General features: G+C 40.3%; 1 protein-coding gene across 1 annotated transcript in view; it reads right to left on the bottom strand.

Annotated features, from left to right (window-relative positions):
• Nucleotides 1-23132, bottom strand: part of Enox1 (ecto-NOX disulfide-thiol exchanger 1) — a 552113-nt gene that overhangs the window by 261446 nt on the left and 267535 nt on the right. Inside the window, 1 exon segment of the mRNA XM_037208374.1 lies at nucleotides 13378-13520. The gene's annotated coding sequence lies outside the window, so the exon portion shown is untranslated.

The raw sequence follows: 23132 nt of genomic DNA on the forward strand, positions 1-23132 counted from the left end.
TCATTTGAGATAGGGCCTCTCATTGAACTAGAGTTCACCAATTTGGCTAGGCTACCTGACTGGGGTGTTCCAAGGACCCGTCTATCTCTGCCTCCCTAGCTCTTGGATTAAAGGCATGCACTTCCTTGCCTGAATTTTTACCTACATTTGGGAATCAGAATGAAGATCCTCCTGCCTGTGCACAAGAACTTTACCAGGGGAAACACCTTCTCAGCTCAGTTTTTTAAGTGGCTGGGTTTTTGTTTTGTTTTGTTTTAGTGGTAGCGATTGGCTCAAAACATGCTTTTGTGCAAAAATATAATCAATTCCCAGAAAAGTTGTACTTTCGTAGAGTGGCAAAACCAAACAGGATTTAGAAATAGCCTATGTTCTTAAGTTTTATGTGCTGTAAACTTTTAATGTTGGAGGACACTTCTTCAGAGCCTCAAGTAAACTAGGAACCCTACACTTTAATTTTGATCTCTTGGAAGTTGATGCCCTCGGTAAACTCCGATCATTTACTTATTAGACTTGTTTTGAATCACAGAGGTTCAAGTGTTGAAGTTCATTGTTCTAACAGATAAAAGACATGTAAAAAAGGATTCAGAAATACCACTAGAATAAATGATCATGTACATCTACAAATACTAATTAATTTGTTTATTTGATCACTCAAATAAGATTTATCAGATGCTAGGAAAAATTCTTCATAAAAAATCCCCCAAATCCACCAATATTTATCACCTAAAAAAAAAAGGTTTAAAGATGTAGATTTTTTATTTTTCAGTTTTAGACAGGGTCTCACTCTGTCCCCCAACTGGTTTGGTGGCATTCTGTATGTAGACCTAGCTGCCCTCAAACTCTTAGATAACAGCCGACTTCTAACTCCTAAGAGCTTGGATTGACAGTGTAGGCTACCACATCCAATTTCATTTTATTTTTAATTATATGTGTGCCTGTATATCTGTGTGGGGTAACTGCACCCGAGTGCAGTTGCCCCTGGAGGCCAGAAGAGGGCGATGGATGCCCTAGAGAGGAGTTACAGACAAGCGTGCTGGGAACGGAACCAGGGTCTTCTGCAAGATCAGCATGTGCTCTTCACAGCTAAGCCACCACTCCAGTCCTCACCTGAGAATTTTCAATAGCTCTCATTTTCTGAAGGAACCAGACACTAAAACATTTACGATGAGATTGGTCTGAAATATTTAACAAGGTACTGAAGCTTTTATGAATCATGTACATTTTTTTTCCTAATGTTATTACGAAATCCAAGGACAAAAAGAAAAAATTTTCTTGGTCTAATGGAAAAGGCCTCTGCATGAGCTGACCTCTGAGATAATGGAGTGTGAACAAATGTGCAAATGTACTTCCAAAAGCATCCCTTGTGGACACCACCTGAATGTCAGACGTGCGAGACTGGAAGGTGTCCTCCCTTATACTCTTCATAGTTTGCGTATATCCCTGTTCAGCTGCTGCTGGCGATGCCCACCCTTCTGAAACAACTAGACTGGACTGAGATGGGGCTGGGAAACCATCTTCAGAACAACTCATTAAAAAAAAAAAACAATAAAAAAGATTGACACATCTTGTACACACAGCAGTATAAAACAGAAACTGTGGTTAGGAAAGAAAGACAAGCCTGGGCATGATGGTGCACACCTTTAGTCCCAGCATGTGGGAGGCAGAGGCTCTTTGTAAGTTCGAGGCTAGCATGGTCTACAAAGTGAGGTCCAGGACAGAGAAACACTGTCTTGAAACCCACCCACTCCCCAAAATTAAATAAATAAAACATAAAAGCCAATAAAAAAGAGAAAGACAGATTGTGTGTGTGTGTGTGTGTGTGTGTGTGTGTGTGTGTGTGTGTGTGTGTGTTAGGATGTTGTAGTGATATACTGTGTACGCTAATAAACTTGCCTGGGGATTGGATGACAAAGCCAGCTACTACAGTAGACATAGAGCCAGACAGTGGTGGCACACACCCTTAATCCTACCACTCAAGAGGCAGAGATGCATATGGATCTCTGAGTTCGAGGCCACACTGGGAACAGAGCCAGGCAGTGGTGGCACACACCTTTAATCCCAGGAAGTGACAGCAGGGTGGAGAAAGGTATATAAGATGTGAGGAAACAGGAACTACAGGAAAATGTAGTTCAGCTGAGACCCTTTCAGATGAGGACTCAGAGGCTTTCAGTCTGAGGATCAGCTGAGGAGTCGGCAAGGTGAGGTTAGCTGTGGCTTGTTCTGCTTGTCTGATCTTTCAGCATTCACCCCAACATCTGGCTCAGTGTTTTTATTATTATTAATAGACCTTCTAAGACTTGAACAATAGGATATAAAAAGCAGGGATTTCCCATTGCTGAGTCTCTGGCAGTAGCATATGGCTGAGCATATCACATCAAAAGCTTATTTGTACATTTAATGTCAAGAAGAGATGGGACTAGGCAGGTGACCATCCATAAGATACAAAAGAATGATAAATACTATTCTGTGAGTTGGACATATGGTACTTTTTATGTGGAAAACTGGCTAATAAAGGAGATACTGCTTAAAAACAGTGTTTAGAAGAAAACAAGTTGTCAAGGGCTATTTAGCAGGATTCCATCTATGTAAACTGAAAAACAGTAACACATGATACATAGACACAAACATCTTTAATGACAGTTACACACACACATACACACATTAGTGAAAAACATTAAGTCAGTAGAAGGAAGAATAGGAAGGATGGCAATTTTCTTTTGAACTTTAAAAACCAGAGCTGTGACATCAACGCTGTAAAGTATGGGGTGGATACTCAGGCTCTCACTCAGACTTAAGCCTCTTCAAGATAGCAGTCGATAAGCTTTGTGGAATCATTTGGAGAAAGTGCAGCAAGGCAGATGATTACAAAGAGACATTCCTATTAGGCCTGCTTGTCGTATGTCTGAGCTAAAGTATAAAGATCACTTCCGGTCTTCAGCATGAGAACAACACAGAGTCATTGCAGAAGAGAGGCTGTATGTGATGAAAGAAGTCAGTGGCACTTTGACAACTGGTGGCCATCCTTAGATGGGAGTGAATTACTGGAACACAATTGGGTTGTTTTTTCCCTTGAAAACAGGGTTTCATCACATCCCTCTTCATGTGAGTTACTCTTCCTTCTTGTGGGCTGTGAATGGAAGGTTTTGGAGCCATACTTGATGGCTGGCATGTTTCCATTGCTACTTTAAATGGATTTTGGACTCCAGTTTGCACAATTAAAAGTTTCGATTAGCTGTGCAAGGTCACAACTGACTCTTAAAAACATCCCTCACAAAATTTCCTTTTCTTTCAAAATTTCCTAATGTAATTCCAAGGCAGCTTCCTTTTTGAGGGGAGGGCGAGGGGGGGGGATGTTTCGCCAAGAAGGAATCTACAAGCATTTTACTAACTTTGGATTGTGTGAAATTCCTAGCATTCAGAGCGATGAACCACAGCATTTTCAACATCATAATGGAAAATAAGCCCAAACATTTCACTAGTAAGGCAAGAGTCACTTGAGATGTATCGTTAAATATGAGGGATGGACATTTATCATAGACACAAGTGGTATTACACAGCATGCATTTTTCTGAAAACACAGACTCCACGTGTAAGGATTAGATATACATCCACAATAAGAAGGCATATTGATCTATAATTTTCAATATTACATCCTTGTATTTTTTATTACATGCTATTTTTCAACTAGTAAAGAAACGTGTTCTCATAAAGCTAATATTTATTCTTCAATGTTTACAGAGCTGGTAGTCTATTTCAGGAAATGAGAAACTCCGTGAAGTCAAATATAACTTCGTGTCCTATGTACAAAAGACAGCAAGACAAGGAAACACTGTCTTAAAAAACCTCACCCAGGAGCTAAGGCATGGAGCCATAAATAACTAATGTATGATAATGGAAGTCCTTTGTTGTTATTTTTCCTTCTTCATAAATGTGACCTTTTACAGATGAGAAACCTTATCACACAGAATTTCTCATCTTATTAGGAAGCAAAGACTATATTCTGCTAGCAGTCTTGGGCTCATCTCCAAGCTTTCTGTGTCTTCTTGTGGAAGCTAAGAAAGATGTTGAAGGTAATCGCACTATAAAAGTGAGATGTTCCAACCTAGAACTCTGTTTCCTTAAACCATGACTTTTTTTTTTTTTTTTCATTTGACTATGAAGTAACCTCTGGAGTAGAGAATTTTGTGATTTGTTTTTACATAAAACTCCAAAACAACAAAAAGGAAAAATATTGACTTTTCCATGGGGAGGTCCTATACCTATCATTATAAGTCACAAGGAGGTGGAGCCTTACCAAAGCTTTGAGGGTGGGCAAATTCACAAAGGTCAAGTGTTTCTTTGTCTTTATAATCAAGAACTTGGCTCCAGCTCAGGGCAGAATGAGGAGGAACAGAACTGGTCAAGTCATTTCTCCACACTCAGAATGCATGAAGAATGGAAGATGAGCTAGCAAGAAGTCAGAGGAAGGGAGAGGAGGGCGGAGTGAGCAGGTAGCCAAGGCAAATCAGAACCCAGGCGTCTGCCAGCCAGCTCCCCTCAGACTGATCTTCTAGGTTTTGAGGAAGCCTATGACCTGGAAGGAAACAGAAACTAAGGTGTGTACTAAAAGAATCCCTCATTTTGTACACTTTCCTCAGATGTCAGTGGTTTTTTGTTTGTTTGTTTTGTTTCCCCCTTTTCTGATTTTAGTAACTGACCAACTACCACTGTGGTATCTGTACAACTGACATACCAGTGCTGGGCTGTAATATCTGTACAAACACTTCTGAGGTCCAGGCCCAGCTGCTTCTCCATCCTCAGAGATGCCCTTTCTCTGTTATTTCCCTGAACTAAATACTAACACGATCTTCCTCTTAACCATGTTCTTGAATCAAACAAACGTGATTTCCTTTAAGTACCAAACTAAAAGTACTAGTCCTATAAAAGAGCATAGATAGAGGCATCTACCTTTAGATGGCTGAAAACCCCAGGGATTTGAGAAGTATGATAGAGCAGAAAAGGCCTAGCCCCAGCCTGTATTCATTTCACCAACTACATCATCAATGTCAAGTGAGGCATGCAGGCATCAGCAGACCTCCTCAGCACTGGGTGGGGAGATCTGAATATATCACAGTGGCCGAAATTATTAGGAGTTGCTAGCTTCTGGTTTTTGAAATCCAGAGACTTGAAAAATTCTAAAATGCATAATTCAATCTTATGCCACAAAGAATGGCCCCACCCAAAGCGGTGATTGAGAAATACTAGTAGATAACATTTAATGTCCCTTTCCTTTCTTTGTGCTCTTAAAGTGAAATGCAGTAACTTAAGAAACTCCAAAACAGGAGCAATGAAGATATCTAGATGGCTAAAATTTGAATTATACAATTTTTCAGGAAAAAGATTTTATTGAAACAACATAAAATGGGCTTTTTTCCCCCAAAAGGGGGGAAAGGGGTGATTTGAAAAATGATGCTATAATGGTACAAGGGGGCTTTTTATCTAGAAGAAGAAATCCATTAGTATCACATGAGGTTGGAAATACACATTTTTTTTTTCTCGAGAAAGGTTCAAATAGGTAAAACCAGAGCAAAGGAGAGGGCATTAGATTCCATGCTACATCAGCAATGCAAAATTAACAACCAGATACCAAGAAGTTGGATAGTCTGAGTGGAGCAGACTACAGCCTAGACCACAACTAGACTACAGCCTACCAGTGGTTACTCTGCAAGAACAGGAAGGCTTATGCAGACCTGTAACTGCCTACTAAGTTAACAATGATCAGATACCTTTCACCAAAGAAAGGCTTTATGCAGCGTTACTGGAAAACTATCAAATACTTAAGAAAAATCAACACTAATCTTTTTTCAAACTCTTTAAGAAATGGAAGAGGATTACTACAAAAACTCTTACACAAGGCCAAGGCTGTTGCCAAAGCCAGGTGAAAATACTCTATGGAAAGAAAACTACTGGCCAGTGTTTCCCATGAGCAGAGATTAAAAAAAAAAAAATCCTTACCCCAAATTCAACAGCACAGAAATAAGATTATAGACCAAGACAAGTGGGATTTTCCTCTGGGCTTCAAGGATGGTTCAATACCCAGAAGCCATTCCATATGACACACTATTGCTGTGGATATCACTCTATATAAATAAAACACTGATGGCCAGTGACCAGGCAGGAAGTATAGGCGGGACAAAGAGAGAGGAGAATTGGGGAAACAGGAAGGAGGAGGATAGACACTGCAGTCACCGCCAGGACAAGCAGCATGTAAAGACTCTGGTAAGCCACCAGCCACGTGGCAAGGTATAGATTTATAAAAATGGGTTAATTTAAGATAGAAGAACAGTTAGCAAGAAACCTGCCACGGCCATACAGTTTATAAGTGATATAAGCATCTGAGTGATTATTTTATAAGTGGATTGTGGGATTTTGGGGCTTGGGGAACCTGGAGAGAAGCCCTCCAGCAACAAATGGCGCCCAACGGCTCAAGTTTCCACCTTAAACCTGAGAATATTTAATAACCAATTCTAAACAGAGCCAAAACCAGGTTCCTGCTTCTTGTCTCATATGGGCAGCTAGATGACACAAAATGCGGGTTTGAACCCTGGTGGGTTCCTGGCGTGTGGGTTTCACGGGCAGTATGGCGGGAATGAGGTGTCTGCCAGCGGCACATTACGCTGTGGTAGATTTAGTCTTTACTAGTATTAAAAAAAAAAAAAGAAGAAGAAGAAGTTTCTGGGCTACATGCTGCTTTGATAAGAAGCATAGACCCACTATTTCTGAGAATTGATGACTCATAGAACTGGCAGAAAATGTATCACCGCCATGTTGGAAAGCTGAAGTGGGCGGAGCCAACAGCCACAGCGCTGTTTCAGGTTTAGAAGGCTACAGTTTAAAGCAATAGGCTCACAAAAAGACTGATTCACATAAAATCATTTACAATGTGTGTAAAGTATATGTAGGCTTGAAAGAGACAAAAAAATAAATTAATATAAAAAAGCCACGTAAAGATGAATATTACACAGAGAATCTGGATTGTGTTGTCTTTGGGATTTTTAACTGCAAAAAAAACATTTGATCGAAAAAGATGTTGAATTAAACCAATATGTATATTTTAAAGGTACCTTGACTTCAAAATTTGGATATAAGGATATGTTACTTTGGAAAAGAGGTTCTGCTTTTGTTTTCACAGAAAGCCAGAGGCCATGGATTTGTTCCATATTAAGATACATCAGGTTTGACCAGCTAAGACCCCCTGAAAGATCTCCGATGACACCATGGCCCAGATGATCCAACATCCAGAACGGTTTCAAGGCAACTGGCTCCCACAATACAACCTCAAGGACTACCCCATAGGCCTAAAATTTTCTTTGCATCCCCATAAGATACAGCGCCCCCTTCCAGCAAGGAGTAGTAAGAGATGCTACGCCCAAATTCCCAAATATACCAAGCTGGCTTTAGAGGTGGAATTGGCTCACTCCCCCTCTAAACCCAGACATATTGCTTTAAAAGAAAAATGGTTAAGAGATTCTTGTGTCCCAAATCAGAAGAGCCCTCTGGTGTGGGACAGAGAAAAACCAATATTTTTATTTAAAACAGGTTGATTATAAATGTGATCTCTTTCTAAAAAAGAAAAAGGGATATGATATAGATATATAGGAGGATATAGAGATGATAAGATAAAAGGGTAGATTAATGAACCTACTTTTAAAGAACACCTTGTTTAAAATGATTTACATTGGTATATATTTTAGTTTATTGATACAAACTTGAAGTTAATTTTGTTATACTGTATATATATATATATATATTTCTATTCTTGTTTAAGGTATTATGTTTATGTAACTCATTTAAAATTGTAATGGATAATTAAAAAGTAGATTAATAATTAGTCATCTATGATAATCATATTTGTAGCCATGTTAAGTCTTCTAGATATACATAGATATATTTCAGATAGATGGGTAATCTTCAAACACTTCATAGACCTAGAGAAAATGGCATTTAAATAACTTAGCATTCTGTTGACGTGAGACACAATTGCTCCTGGCTGCGCCAATTTGATCCCGAGAGAATGTTGGGCTGCTAAGACATTTCCATTTGGAAGTTTGTCTTCTTGGCACAAAATGGCCTATTGGGCAAAGAACTGCCCTTGCCTTGACGGGTGACAGTACAAATACAATGCTGTCCTTTCTGGACAAGCGGAATGAACACAAGGAAAGCGACCACTGTACTCTGCCAAGACAGGGTAAGATGGTCTTTCAGAATTCCTGCTTCTAAAAATGGTCTGTCATATACTCTAGGCCTGTAGCCACTTTGAATGCACCAACAATGCTGAGAAACATGAGGTGACTGTCCAGGCTGCCAGCTGTCTTGGTCTACTCTTGCAACATTTCCGAAAGTTGCTTGCATCTGTCTACCATTTCTCAGGTACCATTATGTTCCTTCTCAGGTCTTTGATATGGTTGAAGACTAGATAGTTGTAATCTCCTCAATTATGATAAAAGATAAGTTAGATATAAAACCTTAAACTCACAAATATAAGATAGATAGGACATCTTCTTTAATATTGTAACTGCAATTCTTGCCTGATGATTGTTTTGTTATATGTAATTTTACCATGTTAAAGTTAAAACATTCCTTTTTAAAAAAAAAGAAGAAAAGGGGAAGTGCTGTGGATATCACTCTATATAAATAAAACACTGATGGCCAGTGACCAGGCAGGAAGTATAGGCGGGACAAAGAGAGAGGAGAATTGGGGAAACAGGAAGAAGGAGGAGAGACACTGCAGTCACCGCCAGGACAAGCAGCATGTAAAAGACTCTGGTAAGCCACCAGCCACGTGGCAAGGTATAGATTTATAAAAATGGGTTAATTTAAGATAAAAGAATAGATAGCAAGAAGCCTGCCACGGCCATACAGTTTATAAGTGATATAAGCATCTGAGCAATTATTTTATAAGTGGATTGTGGGATTTTGGGGCTTGGGGAACCTGGAGAGAAGCACTCCAACTACACACTGTATTAACAATAAAAAGATATAAAAATCACAGGATAATCTCAGTAGATAAAGAAAAATACTTGTCAAAATTTAATGCCCTTCCATGATTAAAACAAAACAAAACAAAACTACTCAGCAATTTAGGTATAGGAAGCAATTACCTTGACATAATAAAAGTCATGAATAAAAAGTCCATTTGAGCATCATACCCAATTAAGAAAACCTAAAATTTTCCCTTTAAAATTAGTAACAAGGAAAAAATGCCATTTTTGACACATTTTTATCAACATAACATTAAAAGTCCTAGTTAATACAATTTGGTTGGTACAAGAAATTAAAAACATCATTATGGGGAAGGAAGAAATAAAATCACCTGTTGATAATGACATCATCTTATAAAGAGCTCTTAGGGTTTCATATAGAAGCATAGGAACTAATAAAGTCAACAGTTTCAGGATAGAAAATGAACATCAAAATACATTGTTTCTACATAATAACAACTAACAGTCGAAAAGGAAATTACAAGAACAATCTCATTTGCCGTAAGACATAAAATACTCAGGAACAGGTGGTTTAGCTGAGTTGACACGGTGTTGAGTTGCCTGCTAAATATTCATGTTTGTACCTATAGACAATTGCTACTTTCAGTCTTAATCAGAGAAGCCTTTCCCTTTCCAGGGAATGGGAATGAATAGATCCATGGCTGCTCAAATACCAAGATAATGTGACAACTCAGCACTACACTAGACATTTGTCCCATACCCTCTGAGTCTTGGGGAACATTTTAGAAGACGGAGTGAAAATCTCAGAATCAGAAGATCAGTTTGGCTGTAAGAGGTCATCTCATGGCTAAGATGCAGCCATGTAATCATAAACCCATAGCATCTCTGGATGCCCACACTGGGTCTGCACAAGAATGGGCATGTCTACAGTCAGGCATCAGCAGATGAGGCACTCATTCAGGGGCTCCTATCTCTCACTGCTAAATTGTTTGTTGCTGATAGATTCAGAAAGCAAGGAAATCACTGTTTTCAGTTGTGCACTCACCAATGATCTGATCAGGATCTAGTGAACACTTCTATTTCAATGGTCACACAGATTGCCCCATTTAAAATAAACAATTCGCAAAACACAACCAAAAGTCTGGGACCTGGGAGAAAGACTGGTAAAGAGGAAGGGAGCTTGAGAGGGTAGGGGATGAGGGTAATCAGGATATATTGTATACAAGCATGACATTGTCAAACAACAACAAAATTAATCAATAAAAAATATAAAGCTAGAAAACACTTAGGAACAAAAGTAACAGACAGACAAAATAGTTGAATACTGAAAACTACCAAATATTGCTGAAGAAACCCAACGGAATAAATAAACAAATGAAAGACCTCATGTTTATAGATTAACAGCTTTAATTTTGCTCTAATATCTATGCTAACCAAAGTGATTCACAAAAATCAATGCAATCTCTTCAAAAGCCCAATCGAATTTGCCACAGAAATGGAAAAATAATCCTGAAATTCATATGGAATGCCATAGAACAATAATAACCAAATTACTCTGAGAAGCAAGAGTTGCATTCTGGACCTGTAATATACTTCTTCACATGGAAATAGACTACAAGGCCATGGTAATTAAAAGAAAATTATGCAATATAGAGCAGACAAGTAGATCAAGACAACAGAGGATAGTCACAAAAGGACCTACACCCAATCAAATGGTCTCTGACAGTTTGAGTCCTGATAGCTACAAAATAAGGTAAAGGAAGTCTCTCCACCACCTTGTGGAAACTGGGAAAGAATGAGATGTTCTTTCATCTTAAACTATATACTAAAACCAACCCTCAACTGATTGAAGACTTAAACCTAAGGCCACCTCCCGAAAAAGATATGAATAGAAGACATGCACAAATAGTTCCTCAACATTATCTCTACCTATGTTTTTTCTTTTTTTTTTTTTACACCAAAGGTAGAATGATGTCTAAAGCAACATGGACATATGGAATAACATCAAGTAAAAAGCCTCTGTGTATGGGAGAAAGCAATGGACAGAGTGATATGGAACCTGCTCTTCATCCATCCATGCAGAAGTTAATATACAACACCTATAAGGGCTGCTGCCACTCAAGAGCCAAAAGCAAATGATATTTAGCCAAAAAGCTAAACAACAATGAGAAAGAGCTAGAACAGATATCCTCCAAGCAGATATGTAATGGTCAACTTGTGTTAGGTCATCATGGAACCAGGTCACAGCTACAGAAATCTGTCACCTCACAACTATCAAAAAGGATATTATTAAATCAGCAAAAAGGAACAAGCGTTGATAAGACATAGAGATACCATAGTGCTCAAATGTGCACAGGGCTGTGTTCAAATGTTAATCATCACTCAGGAAAACAGCACAATTTTTTTTTTCAAAAATTAAAAATAGAATTATCATATGATCCCACAATCCTACTTCTGAGTATATATCTAAGGAATTGAGAAAAGAGCTTTGTAGAGACATCCTCATGGCTTAGTTACTAAACATTATTTATAATAATCAACATGTAGATCCACAAACTACCAACATATAATTTTTTTTTTAAAAGGAGAGGAGGGGAGATGGCGTAGCTGGTAAACCTTGGTGGTTAAGTCTGAGTCCTTGAGCTCACATGAAAGTGAAAAGAGAGGACCACCTCCACAAAGCTGCCCTCTGACCTCCATATTCACCGTCTGGTATCCACACTCTACTCCCCGTCACGTGCACAGGCACAAACACAATGACAAACGAATGTTTTACAGTGTAGCATATGCCCAGAAGAGGATATTACAAAAGAAGCAAAGTGAAAGAAGTTTGTCCCAGAAGGACAAGTAGTCACAGTCAGACTCATGGAAGATGGAAGCAGGGCGGGGGCTGGCGCCAGGTCTATGTAGAGGTGCTTTTCAGTAGGTGTAGAATTTAAGTTAAGAAGACAAACTACTACAATTCTCAAAGAACACGTTCATAATATACATGAAGTTAACCATGTACTTAAAATTTTGTTATGGGGTAGATTTCATATTTTCTGTGATTTATTAAAAATAATCTCACAGTATCATAAAAGGAAACCAAATCTTTGGGTATGAAGGGTTAAAACCAGAGAGGTGAGGCAGAATCTTGCTTGCAGATGAGAAGGTGCATTCAGGTGTGTCCTCCCAGTGTGTCTGTTTCTATAGACACAGTCATCAGGATCCAGCAAGCTACCAGATCGCAGGCTGGAGGTGGAGTGGGAGATGGGGGCACAACTTCCCATCAACCTCCCATCCCTTAATAAATAGCTACAGCCATGCCCTCCAAGGCAAGCTAATCAAGATGCCCCACAATGGAGGTTTTGAAATGGGAAGATTGGAATTTAGCCCAGGATTGCAGTAAAATTTGCTCTGATTTCTCAGTAGACATAAAAGAAATAAAAAAGTAAAACACAGTAAAGGTCTATTAGGGAAAAAACATTTGTCACCTTGGACAGAATAAAAGTCCCACCAAATGAAATAAATGCCTTTGGGGAAAAGATGTGTCAGGCTGGGAGGTCATATGTGCCTTCTCACTTGCTCTTTATTTAGTTCCTGTCCACTCTGTGTTCCAGGCCTTACTCTGTATATTCTGCTGCTTGCTCTAGCCATGAAAGATGCATGAACCAAATATAGTCTTTGTCAGACAGTGTCTTCAAAATAAAAGTATTTTATTTGGTGCTATCTCAGAGGCAAGTCTACTTCCAGATGAAAGCTGTGCCCTGCCAGCAAGCTTGCTCCTTGAGTGAGCAAAAGAATTGCTAGCTTTTCAAAATGCAAACACACACACACACACACACACACACACACACACACACACACACACAGAGACACAAGCCTTTTTTATCATTCAAGAAACGTTAAGGTGAATACTTCCTGGTAGAACAAAATGAGGACACTTGGTCCACAGAGATTCTACATTTAAGGGTGCCCTGGTGACAGCACTAGTTGATACTGACAAATGCAGTTTTGATTTGTGATATTTCAAAGTGCATTTATGCATAAGTACTAGCTGGATTAAAAATATCTAGCAAAATCTGATATATGGTCATGGCTAATATAAACTAATGGAATCTATTCAGTTAAGGGTTTGTAAACCTAGAAATAAAGTTTGTTTACAGCCAATGTGGAACCTACGTTATCTCTAATATCTTCGAAGCATCATACAGAACATGAGATAATGGGAATGAGATATACCACAGCATATTTTCTTTTATTTATGTCTATCTCCCAGTTAAATTAAAGCTTTACAATTTGTACATTATCTACTTGCAGAGCTCTTATTGAAATGGATTATCAAAGAAGTTTTTAGAAAAATTCCTTAAAATTAACAATATCTCTGGTAATAAAAATGGAAATAAATAACACAAACCTTAAAATGGCCTGCAGAGAAGAAGATGGATATCTGTCCTTTCAGGTCTTGATTGAAACAACGTATTCATAAAAAGTGTTTTATAGATGCTGCTCAAAGGAATTCCCACAGAAGACAGTATAGCACTGACATGCCAAATGCTTCTGGAAGCAAAGAAAAGCACACTGTTAGGGAATGTTTCCAGCATCAGGACCAACTGCCAGTCCTACCCAGTTTCCATGCTCAGAAAGTACAGGTGGTGGTTTGAATGCAATTGGCTCACATCAGCTCATAGGGAGTGGCACTATTACGAGGTGTGGCTTTGTTGGAGTGGGCATGGTCTTGTTAGAGGATTTGTGTCACTGTGGGGGCTTTGAGATCTCATATATGCTCAAGCCATGCCCAGTGTCTCAGACCACTTCCTGTTGCCTGCAAGTCAAGATGTAGGACTCTCAGCTACTTCTCTAGCCCATGTCTGGGTGTACACCACCATATAGTACCATGATGATAATGGATTAAACCTCTGAACTGTAAGCCATCCCAATTAAATGTTTTCCTTTATAAGAGTTGCTGTGGTCATGATGTCTCTTCACAGCAACAGAAGCCCTAACTAATCTAGTGGGATGTTATTAATTTCTATTAATGATTTGTACCCCAATCATTTTATTAGTAAATGGAGAGGCAAAACATAGAACTTTGAGCATTGGATTCAGAAACTGCAAACAGTCAAGAATATTTTATAAACAATCCTGCTTCTCCACTTCCCCTCATGTCATGGGCTCAGACTGAAAAGCTTTGAGCAGGCTGTGAGCACCAGAGCAGCATGGCTACTCCTCAAATGTCTACAGGCATCGATCTGGGCAGGACCTTCATATGGAGGGCAGGGCTGGGGGACGGCCACCCTGCACTGCAGCTGAGAAAAGCTGACACACATCTTCCCGAGATCAAGGTTAAGTCCTGTTTCTACTAAAACCCAGAGTGCTTCTGGCCGCCTCTTCCTCTCATTTCATGATGGAGCCTATGAGATTGAGAAAACTATTTCATAAACACAACTGATGAGAAACACATAACCTCCAGAGAGATCAAGTTCAAATATTACTAAATTAATTATGAAATTGTGTTTCCTAATTTGCTTTAGGTTTATATCAAATATTGTCTTACTCTATTGGGCCCTGTGAAAAGCAGACAACCAGGCTTAAGCAATGCAGTTTTCCCTTCCAACTCTCTTTCCTAAGCAAACAAAGAGAGTTCCTTGGAAACCAGGAAGCTCCCTGGTGTGACAGTGCAGTTTGTCTGCTCTGCTATGCCAACAAGAGCAATGCACACTTCTCATTTCCACAGGCCCCTCTACACGACTCACAGTTGCCTTCTTTTGACATGGTGGGAATTGAGTCTACGTCCTCTGAGGATGCCCTGACTGAAGTAGGCAAGTGGCTATGTCCACCTGAATGACTGGAGGGCCCTCAGTAAGCTTTGACAGGGCTCTTTCTGGATTTTTATTTCCATTTTCAGTCAATTAACATCATGGTTCTGGAAGCAACAAAGCCTCATGGTTTGCCCTCTACCAGCCATCCTCATACCCTCTGAACAACTCCCAGCAACTGAACACTTCAAACCTTCCCTCGGTGTGTAAGTCTTCAATGTCATGTACTTTTGCCACTGTGTAACAGGAGTCTTAACAGTTCTTATTAAAAAAATCAAACCTGGAGCCAGGTATTGGGGTGAAGCTGGAAGATCAGAGAGACAGAACAGGCCACAGCTAACCTCACCTGGCCAACTTCTCAGCTGGTCTTGTTTCCTCAGACTGGAAGCTTCTGTGTCCTCATCCCAATGGCTCTCAGCTGCTCGAAAGCCTGAAAGCTTAACCAGCCAAATGCTTCTAGTTTCTGGTCCTCAAGCCTTATATACCTTTCTGCTTTCTACCACCACTCCCTGGGATTAAAGGCTTGCTTCCTGGGATTAAAGGCGTGAGTCACCATGCCTGGCTGTTTCCAATGTGGCCTTGAACTCACAGAGATCCAGAGGGATTTCTACCTCTGGAATGCTAGGATTAAAGGTGTGAGTGCCACCATTTTCTAGCCTTTGTATCTAGTGGCTGTTCTGTCTCTGACCCCAGATAAGTTTATTAGGGTGCACAATATTTTGGGGAACACAATACCACAGCACTGCACTAGTTAAGCACCTCAGAAAGGCTGGAAAATGATCTAGGAGCTAGGATCATCACATATAACTTTTAAAAACTTTTAATTTTGTACTCGGCAGTGAAACATAAGTCACATATAAATAAACAGGAAGAAATGGATGATGGTGTTTTCAAGGTTGGAAAGTTGGGTACTAGTACATGGGGGAGAAAAGAGAACAGAGACACACAGAGTGAGTTCAACTTCACATGAAAGAAGAAGAGGTGGACAGAGAATGGAGGGGAGAAGAGAGAATCTAAGTTATGGGAATGCAGAAGAAACAGACCACAGTGGCTAACCGCCTCTTCCTTTTTTATTACCACTCCAACACAATCTAGCATTCAAATTTAAAGTAACAAGAGTGTCTGCTTACCAAAAATCCCAACAGTACTCACTTCGCCACTACACACTGGAGATGTACGAGTCAATTAAGAACTTATAAAATTCAAGAAATATGGAAACAGTAAGACTGTCCTTCCTCTGCCCCTGAAAACTGACTGTCTCACAGAGGAACACAGCTAGTTAAGAAGTTGGTACTAATGAGAATGAGATGTGGAATTCGACTTTCCTGGAGAGTTCCTGTTTCATCATTCTGTGTGACGTTGGGCATGGGACTCGAACTCTGTTACTTCATTTCTCCTACACAGCCTTCCCTAAGCAGGAAGCAAGATCCCCACAAGGGTGAGGGAGAGCTGACTGAGGTGGTGGCCCTGTGGCTGGAGAGTCTAGTGACACCACCGGGGGCGGGGGGGAGTGCAAATGCTTGGTGACCTCAGTGGGCTTGAGGTTCCCTCTGTCAGGGAGAAGGGGAGCCAAGAAGGTTCAGTAAGGAAAGCAACATTCATGCTGAGCGTTATGAACCAGACATGATAAAGTTTCCATCTCAGATGTTACGGGAAAATTAGGGACTTTACAGGAAAGCAGGTCCATGAAGTCTGACATCATTTTCTTTGCCACAACAGAGACAGAGACCGGAGCCAAGGAGAACATGCACGCCTTCTGCTAAGAGATACAATATCCTGCAGGGTCCTGCTCAGTTCGGCGGTAATTCAAAATGACACCGTGGTTCTCACTGGAAACTGGCAGGCTCTAGACATGCCATTTTTAAACTTAGGCTCAAATTTAAATCATAGGGCTTCTGACTCAGATCGTCAATGTGACCTTTAATAGGTATTGTTCAAGAAAACATGCTTGTCACTGTGGAGAGAACCCACACGCCCCTTTACCCTGGCAAGTAGAATGAAATGAATGAAATGTGCTCCATTTTAACAAGCATGGAGCAGGATGACAGTGGCTGACGGTGGCTGACAGTGGCTGTGATTCACCAGAAGAAGCAAGGGAAACCGAGACTCTATTTGGTTTTGTATCATTCATTTAAAGATAAATTTAAATTCATTTAAAAATCATTCTTCTTGTTGCAGTAATGGAGATTCCCAATCCTTCTATGTCCTGGAGTTCAAAAGAACCCTAGCAAGAATCTTCTTGTTTCTTCATTTAAAACACAATCCCACTGAATATATGCACTCACAAGGATTCACCCAGCCACACTGCCTTGTCCGTACCAGACTCACACAAGACTGTACTGAGCAGGAGAAGAAAAAGCCTGGAGTGGCCTCAGTTCTCTCACCCTCTCTGCCTCCTACACCTGAGACCTTTGCCAAGGACCAAGCCGTGCTTTAACTGTGCCCCTTGCCAACGTGACATCATTAAGAGGTGATGACTTTAAGATGTGACTGAGCCTTGAGGGCCTTCTTCCTCCGTTCTTATTAACTGGGTTAAGGCCCTTCTAGAAGATGCCTCATTCTCCATGCCAGAAGCTCCATTTTCTACAGTCTCCACGTGGAAGAGACAACATCGTCTTGGGAGCAAAGAAATCCCTTTACTGTACAAATCTTAGTCTGTGCTCCTCTGCCACAATCTCTACAATGGAAGAAAACAGCTTTTACAAAATGGACGGAGCCATGGATACTTCTCGCCCATCTCAATCTTCCCCTTCCTCCCTCCCATTCTAAACATGACATCATTCTGTACGGATCGCCATAGACTCTCAGCAAGGCTTCCCTCTTTGTAGTCATCTTGACAAACGCCAAACAATTTGTTATCCTCTCACATACATGGTGATACATATGCAAATGTAAATGAATGCATAACTAACTTTTAGAGCTGTTCTAATTATGTACATTCCACTACTCAAGAGCCCACCAGGGCATCCTATTTTCTCAAGGATCAGACCTAAATTCTTTGTTGGAAATGTGTGCTCCTCTATCATCTCCAGCCTCAGGAGAGAGTACTCAGAGGCAGATCTCCAGATCTATGGAAGCAGTCTACTAGCTACAGGACAGTGAACCCCTAACCCTGGAATCAGCTGGTACAGGTAGGATGGACTCCCCTGCTTCTCTTGTTCCTCCAGGTGTACCTGACCTACCTGGCAGATAGTCCACAGTCCTCCTGAATGGAAGGTCCCAACCGGGATATGTACAGTCTTCTGTGAAGGGGTAAAATACCGCACCTAGGGGGGACCTGCTAATGATTCTTCAGGTGTCTAGAGCACACAGCCATGGAAGCTGCTATCAGAATTACCCAGTTATAAGAGCACTTGGGTTAATGGACATTTTTTTTTTAAATGAATAAGGAAGATCTGGTAACAATGGGATGGATTTCTTCATGTCGAAGGCTGGTATGGGCTGAGGCAGGAGGGCAAACAGAGGCCTGTATTTCCAGCCTCATACTCCCCACCACTCCCTACTCTCTTTCTCAGTGAGGTCATCGCCTGTTTCCTATGGACCTCTGCATTGGCAGTGTATTGTGCAACAGACAGCAGCAATAACAAACCAGAGAATTTCTCTTACGGTCTTACTTTACAGACTGAGATGAAAGTACTATGTAAGTTTCCAACAGTAGGCGTGGGGCTTTTGACTTCTGACTCATAGGCAAACTTTGATTGTCTTTTCTCTTGCCTTCTTCATGTTAAATATTTAATTAAATGTTTAATGCCAATCCAAAATTGACTGTAAATGAAAGATCAAGAAGCCTGCTCTTTACTTTGTCTTTACTTTAGAATTTCCAATCAAGACAGCTAACTCACTTCAGACCAGGGCTTCTCAACCTTCCTAATGCTGCAACCCTTTAATATAGTACATGATGCAGCGACCTCAACCAGAAATTTATTTCGTTGCTACTTCATAACTGTAATTTTGCTACTGTTATGAATCATAATGTAAATATCAGATAAGCAGGATACCTGATGTGTGACCCCCAAAGAGGTCGCAATCCGCAAGTTGAGACTGCTTCAGACAATTAATTCTGATGACTTTTCCATGAGATGTGTAATTCAAGTTCCTTCTAGTGTTGTGCGCCTGCTCCAAACCAAGCACGAGTGTACACTGTTTATCTGTACTAGGAAAAGACTCTTCCCTTTCCCTCTGTCTGGAGACTTAAAGTGGGTCACACAGCAAGGCCAGGCCTCGCACTGATTGTTTGCATGGTTCTATACTTGTATTACACCCTTGGGTGTCTCACATTATTGTAACTACAGGCTAGGTAGGCCTCGTGGCTACCTCAGAATTAGAATCTGAGAAAAGTGATGAGAAGCGGCATCACTCTTGCTCCGCTGATCTTGACTGCCATGTTGTGAATGATCTTATGGAGAGGAATTGGGTGAAGTTTCTAAGCCAATAGCCAGCTCGCTCAGTAGAGAAGACCATGGCCTTGGCAATCAAAGACTTAATTAAAGCTTTGTGAGAGAATGGAGCTAGGAGTCTGAGCCAAGCCATGGCCAGATTTCTGTGGCAATTATTTGGGCCTTGGTGCTCAGGTATGTGGTCCGACATCTCTCTAGGTACTATAAAGGTATTTTTTTTAAGATGAAAATAATGCTGTAGTCAGTAGATGTTTCCATGAACCTTGTATTCCATAATGTAGAAAGCCCTGCAGAGAAACAGCCTGAGATCCCATGAAGAAGACATCATTTGCTCCCAGACTCAATCTACAATACTATCTCTTCCCTGGAGTTCCAGCTTGCTGGCCTACCAAACAGATTTTGGACTTGCTAGTCTCCCAGACCACATGAGCTAAAGCTTCAAAATAAATCTTTGACTTTACTTGTATGTATGTGTCCATGTGTGAACTTAGGTGTATACATGTATATGCATGCATACACACACACACACACACACACACACACACACACACACACACACACACAAACACACAAATGCTATTTGCTCTGTTTTTCTGGAGGAGCCTTACTGTTTTAGACAAGGTCTTCCAGTGAGACAGACTGATAGGCTCTCCATCTTTCTATACAGACATACTCAGAGTTGAAATTATTAGGGGAACAGCTTAGACTCAGACATAGGTTGGATAATCAAGGAAGTTCAAATGTGGCTTAATTCAAGTTGGAATTCTTAGAACTAGGGGATGGTGTAACTTGCAAACCCAGATCAATGGTCAGAGACTGTGAGGCCATGATAGGATTCCTATAGCACATGGATGCTCTAAGATCCATGTGCAGAAAGGAAGGGTATCATAGATCCAAGGAAGAGAACAGGAATTGGCTATTCCATTGCATTCTTGTTCCATCTCGGCCCCAGTGCTAGGATGCTGTCTACTCAGACTGGGGAAGACCTCTTCCCAGCCTGCTGACTCCAACACTATGCTTTTCCAGGAACAGCTTCACAGACACCTGCACCAGTCCAATTGTTCTAATTAAATGTCAAACAAACTAGGTTTTTCTTTCAGTAGAAGAGGGAAAAGTTCAAAGCCTACTGGGACATGAAACTAACACTTTTACCAACTACCTACATAACCTATAATCCAACCAAAAATGACACCCCGAAGCAACTCACAGTGGTCAAAATTTTCTATATTGACTACAAGACCACAAGCACATTAAAATTTGCGCGCGCGCGCGCACGCAAAAGAGAGACAGAGAGAGAAAGAGAGATATTAACATGCTAAATGAACTGTATCTAGTTAATTTTCTAATGTGGTAGGCTTCAAACTCTTTTCAGAGAATACATGCATGATAGTTGCAAATTCATCTATAGCTCTCAGTGCCGGCCGAGGCATGGACTAGGTGCTCAGTATGTATCTGTTCAGTTAAATTTAAAAAAACTGAGTAAGTAATCAAACTTTGCTAGCATCATCTTCACATAATTTAAAAAAGGACAATTTTCCAAATTAACCTCATACAGAATTTCAAATCTCTTCAAGAAGGACATAAACAGGTGACAAAACTGTCAGATGGTACAAATGTTCCATCTGATCAGCAAAGAAACAGAGATGATAGGAAATCACTCTGGAGACTAGAGTGGGAACATTTTTATTTTTGTAGTTGGAGAACATGATTAATATAAATTCCAGCATAACAAAGTTGAAAATTTTGTAGAGTGGTCTGGGATAAATTAGAAGTACTTTCTGTCAGACAGATTGTGACTAGGATGTGGAGACAAATGTACCATCAATATTGTGAATAATCAGGAAGAGACTCTTGACGGAATTAAGAAACAGCAGTAGGAATATATGGGGGGAGGGGTGAGAAACGGAACAATGCAGAGAATAAATTTCAGCAGCTAGATGAATTGAAAATGAGAACAGAGAAATAGCTCAAAAGCACAGCAGTGTTTTGAGTGGAGGTATGGGGAAGTGGTTAGAAACACAGACAAAATGTGAGGAGCAGATTCTGGGTATGTCTATATTCCCGGGCAAAGGAAGGCAAGAGTGATTTTGTGCCGGGCTATGCTGATTTAGGAACACTGAGTCAAGAATCTCAATGACCACACCAGCAATTTAACTGGTGTGTAAATGATACACAGTCAAACACACTATCCTAAGCACACAGTTCATGATTCCTGTCAAGTGTACAACCCCAAGTAACATTCAGGCAGCTGTGATAAAAAGCATCTCCAGCACTTCTGATGGTCCCCTTCCATTGCATATGTACAGTAGTCCACTGGATGAACTTATGATAATTTCTTTCACATTCTCTTGTCCATTTCTATTTTTCATAACTGGCATTTAGGTTGGTCCAATATTTGGCTATTATAAAAAAAAGTGACTATGAACATTCTTATTTAAGAAGTTATATTTTTCCTTCATTTGTATGTGGATATTTTGTCTGAATGCATGTCTGTGCACCACATGTATGCAGTGCCTGAGGAGGTAAAAAGAGGGTGTCAGATCTACCGGGACTAGAGTCATAGACAGTGTGTGCTTCCTTATTAGTGCTGGGAATTGAACCAGGGGCCTCTGGAAGAGCAGTCAGGATTCTTAATTGCTGATTCATCTCTCCAATTTTGGGGCTTTATGTTTTTATATAGGACTATGGTGGTTTGATTGAGAATGGTCCCATAGGCTCATATACATGAGTGCTTAGTCACCCGTTAATGAAACTGTTTGGGAAGGATTAGGGGGTGTGGCCTTGTTAGAGGAGGTGTATCACTGGGGGTGGGCTTTTGAGGTTTTAAAAAGCCATGTCAGGCCAGCCCCTCTCCCTCCCTCCTTCCTTCCCTCCCTCCTGTCTCTCCCCCACCTCACTGCAGCCTGTGGATCAGTATGTAGTTCTTAGCTCCTCCTCCAGCCCCAAGCCTGTCAGCATGCTGTCATGCTTTCTACCATGATCATGATTCACTCTCTGAAACTGTAAGCAAGCCCCAAGGCTTTTTTATTAACTGACTTTGGTCATGGTGTCTCTTCACAGAAATAGAGCAGTGACTAAGGAAAGGACCATGGGCAGGCAGTGGTGGCGCACGCCTTAATCCCAGCACTAGGGAGGCAGAGCCAGGAGGATCTCTGTGAGTTCAAGGCCAAGGCCAGCCTGGTATACAGAATGAGATCCAGGACAGGCACCAAAACTACACAGAGAAACCCTGTCTCGGAAAAACAAACAAACAAACAAAAAAGGACTATGTATGTTTTCATTTAAGTTTTTAAGTAAATAACTAGGTATGAGAATGCTCAGCCATGCTGAAAGTTCATGTTTTAAGTTCATAAAGAACTAGAAAATTATTAAGAAGTGCTATAATATTTCATACCCTTACTAGCATGGACATCATCAACATTTGGTGTCTAGTACTTTTAGTTTTAATGATCCTGAAGAAAGTGAACTCCTACTTGAATTTACAGCTCCCTGTTGACTAATAATATTACTACATTTTCAAATGTTTATTAAATTTTCTTACATCTTCTTTTATGAATGATCTGCTTAAGTAATTTGCACATTGACTAAAAGGTTTTCTTTGCATTCTTAAAAGTTCTTTTGTGGTGTTAGGAATTGCACCCAAGGCCTCTCTCACTAACATACTCCTCTAGCCATTTTTTTTTTTTTTTTTTAATTTTGAGACAAGGTCTCACTAAGTTACCCAGGCCGGACTTTCATTTTTTCTGCAGCCCAGTGTTGAACTCATGATGCTACTGCCTCAGGAGTTTCCAAGCAACTAGTATGACAGGCTTATACCACTGAACCTAGCTTCTTTGTTTATTTTTAATTAAGATGTAAAGATTCTTTATACATTTTTATTTGATTTATTTTTCTCATTAATGTACAGCAAATTAAGTTTCCACTCTGTGCCTGGACCATGAACAATGTTTTCAATG

Source organism: Peromyscus leucopus, chromosome 9 (assembly GCF_004664715.2).
Source record: "Peromyscus leucopus breed LL Stock chromosome 9, UCI_PerLeu_2.1, whole genome shotgun sequence".
NCBI lineage: Eukaryota > Metazoa > Chordata > Mammalia > Rodentia > Cricetidae > Peromyscus > Peromyscus leucopus.